This window comes from Pteropus vampyrus, unplaced genomic scaffold, assembly GCF_000151845.1.
Source record: "Pteropus vampyrus isolate Shadow unplaced genomic scaffold, Pvam_2.0 Scaffold51, whole genome shotgun sequence".
Lineage (NCBI taxonomy): Eukaryota > Metazoa > Chordata > Mammalia > Chiroptera > Pteropodidae > Pteropus > Pteropus vampyrus.
Window position 1 is genome coordinate 341515 of NW_011888832.1, and position 4139 is coordinate 345653.

Consider the following 4139-nt stretch of genomic DNA (forward strand, 5'->3'; position numbering starts at 1 on the left):
GATCTCCCCAACGGTCTCCTCCCGGCCCACCGTCGTCCCGAGATCCTCTCATTTTTCTACTCCCAGTCCTGTCCTTCGGTGAGAACGTAGCTATGGCCACCTCCCTGTCTACCACAGCGGGTTTTTGCCCAGGGAAGCCCGTGTGAGGGGCCGGGCAGGGCTCTGCTCCGGGCTCCTGGCGCTGTGGCCTCTTTGCCCTTCCTGGGCTGCCTCATCTTTTGTGCTGCGAGCCGGGGGCTGAGGTCTTCGGGACAGCGTGCCGAGGAGGAAGAGCCCCGAGTTGGGGTCCCGGATATCTGGATCTGAGACCCGCGGCTGCCAATAGCCAGCTGCTGTGACCTTGGGCCTCAGTCCCTCAGACACTGGGGGAGCTGGTTTCGGTCTTTGAGAGAGCCCCCGGGTTGTAATTTTGAGCCAGTGACTTTCCTGAACCTTCAGGGTGTTGAGTTGCTATAATTAAATATTTTCCAAACTGGCCAGATCGGAAGGACCACCTAAAATACTTGTTAATAAATCGGATACTCAAGTCTTTCTTTTAGAGTTGATTCAGTAAGTTTGGGTGTAGTCCAGGGATTTTTTAACAAATGCCCCCAGGTGATTTGTAAGATCTGCAGGTTTGGGAAGGGCTGGTAGCACGTATTCAGATATTGAGTACCAGGCTCCCTGGGTGACTCAGGGAGATCATGGACTAGTCTCTAAATCAAAAATGTAAAATGCAGAGCGCCTTACTGGGATATGTATCTTCAGGCTTCATATTAGTAAAGTAAATGGTTTGGGGAATTAGGGACTAGTGACGGCAGGAACTAAACTTGTCATTCTGTAAATTCTGTGTTTGCAGTTAGACTCTCGTCTTTGTTTTGCACACCCCTTACCAACCCTAGTCCTTTCAAAATATCTTGCTTTCCTCTGCACGAGTGTGAGGGAAGCCCTGCTAAGCCAAAATGACTCCCCAAATGTTAAAATTTCATATCCATATTTCTGGATTTCAGTAAAGTCCTGTGGATCTCTCTAAGAGGTTTTTTGTTTTGTTTTTGTTTTGTTTCGGAGTTCTGTCCACTTTTCTTCAAATAAGCTTTTCCTGTGGACATTGTAGCACTTGGATATCTATCTTGAACCCTTAACTCTTGACACACAATTACCCGGAGAGTCTTCCATTTCTTTTCCTTTGATTTTACTGTTTCCTTGCTGATAATCTTTTATTTTTTCTGCATGCACGAGCTTCAGTCAGTTCATTTTAATTAAAATTTTCGGATAGCTCTCAGTATTCTCAGAATTTTTTATGACCCTGACTTAAAAGGATTCAATTTTTATTTTAAACTGATACCCAAACTTCAGTCTTAGATTTTTTTTTTTTTTTGGCCCCCTTCATCCTTAAGAGAAGCCAAATGCCTCAAAATTTGATGTTTATGGGGTACCTTAAAAATAAATAAGTGCATCTCCAGAAGTTATCCTCAGACATCTGCTGTCACTGCCTGCTAGTGATATTTTAAAAGAGCCATGGACCAGTGTGTGCAGCAGTCACAGTTGGAGAGGTGCTTAACAAGTCCAGTGACGTGACAGTGACTCCTCCACCTCTTTTTAATTGTGAAACCGAGCTCTGAGTCATACATCTAAGTATGTTGACTTAAATGCCGGACATTTTTTTCCTTATTTATTTATTTTTTTAAGACAGATTGACAGCAGCACAAAACTCTGATGATGAAAAACTCACGCTTTGGCTTTTAAATATTTAAAAGAACTTTCCCATTTTATTTGGAAAGTGCTAACTGAAAGTGGTGACTGTGTCTTTTTTGAGGGTTAATGTTTAATAAATGTATTGTATGAGCTCCCTCTTGCCATAGAAGATTAGTTTGGGAGGATGTGGAACACAAAGCATTTTATATTCTTCTAGTTTGCTGACACAATCCCACTAGAGTACTGTAGAAGATATCATAAATGTAGCTCTTATACTGTGCAATTCTGACAGTGGCAAAGAAGCTTCACATCTCTCCCTGGAGAGTCCTCCCACTGGGCATGGCTGAGGAGGAAGACCAAAGTTTATAGGACTATTTGAAGCAAAGGCAAATAAACTGGCCACCAAGAAGTGGAGGCTCATTCTTTTAGAACATTATTTTATGGAGCTCTATGTACCAGGTTCTATTGAGTGCTTTGCATATTTTTATATTCTCATTTACTTCTTACATCAGCCTTACAAAATATGAAGTTATTATCTCTCCTGTATTGATGAAAAAAGAGAGAGGCTAATAATAACTTACCCATGTCATGTAGCTAAGAACTAGAAGATCTAGCAGTAGATAAAACCCACTTCATATGTATTCAAAACCTGTGTTCTATAAAACTGCCTTCATAAAGGGTGCTGGAAGGGTCTAGACATCTGGCTTTTTGTTTTTCTCTAGCTAGTAAGTAACCTTTGGCCCCTCGGTTCTTTCATGAGAATTTTTCTGTGAATACAGTGCAAGGTTATAGTAGTTACTGTTGAGCAGGGAGCTTGTCATCTCTTTCTCGTGTCCCAAGGGAGAACCTGTTCCAACATCATTCTAGAAACAGGTTATTTCTTATAACTTAATGCCCAGCAATCTATATTCCTGTCTTCCCTGGCTAGCTCTTAATGTGAGATTCATCCCAAGTCGCTCACCTTAAAAGATTTGCGAGGCTTCTTCCTCAATATCATGTGTCAATTAAAAGCTTGAAAGTTTTAGTTTGTGATTGTGCACTTTTTAGGGATTCGAAAACCATAATTCATTGACTGAGGAATACTGCTTGTCTGATAACATTTGGCATCCTTTTACTGTGACTTGCAGTCAGGTCAGGTCAGGATACTAAAGAGTGTGCATTCCACGTGGAAGGAACTACACAGAAGGCATGACAGAGTGAAAATGCAAAGGTTTTCCAATGGAACGAGGAAGGATTCACTTTGGAGAGGTGGGAGATACAGGTGGAGCCAGATTATGGAGGACCTGAATCCAGAAGACTACTAAGTTTTGACTTTGCTCTAGAAAAGAAACCCTTTAGTAACTGCTTTAGGAAATTAGCAAAAAAACAAAGTACTGTAGTACTGAAGGATGACTGGCTAACCTGGGCATATTTTGTAGGCAGAAGGGCAAGTCATTTGAAGTGAACATTTTTAAAGAAGGAACAATGTAGGGGACATAGCTTAAAATCAGTCTCAGAGTGTCTGTGGTGGCATAATTATCTCTGCAGAAGATAGTGTTCAGCATAAGACTGATCCATGCTGGAGGTCCCCACCACAGCTCTGTCTTTGTCACTTACTAGAGCTGTTTTAAATTGGAAACCCTGTGGCATTAATGTTTAAGACAGAAAGGAGCAACTGAGTAGAGTGCTATCTCCTGGCCGATTCATTGAGAGCACGCTGTGTACTCATCTGGGTATCAAGTGGCAGAGCAAGTCGACCCACTGGGAGGAGTTTCTATAGGTTAAAAGCATGGGCTTTATAGTCATATGGACCTGGATTCGAACCCCAGCTCTTACTTGATCCACACAACACTTACTGGTTGTATGACCTGGGCAAAGTCAATGGCCTCAGATTCCTGGCTGTAAAATGGGAATAATATCTAGTTTAAGGTTGTTTTGAGATTCAGTTGAGATAATATATAAAAAGTGCTTTGAACGGTCTAGGTAAACGTTAAAGACATAATAGATACTATTGATCACATACATCGATCATATTTTGATGAAAGGAAAATATTTAATTTGCTAAATTTAATAACGTGTCTCTTTATTTAAAAACATTAAGTTTGTGGTTGGATTTATGTCTGCCAATTTATTTGCCTTCCTTGCTTGAGTCATATTTCTGCCTAATCAATGTCCTGCGTTTTATATTCTGGTCAAGCTGAGTTGTCTCATATCAAAGAGGAAATAATCTTTCTGAATTCAGCCTCCTTACTTGACTGCCAAGTCAGGATTCTCACCAAGAAAGCCATCTGCCTTGTTTGGGTGTGTTGGGGTTGTGAAACTTTGGGATAATAGGTTTATTTGTTCAGACTCTCATATCGATAGTAAGAAATGCGATCAGCATTTCCTGGTGGGAGGTCAGAATTAGGTTGTAATTCTAATCATACTCGATGGTGCCTTGTGGATTAAATTGCACTTTTGTCTCTGCTCAGTCTTGACTTTCCTTT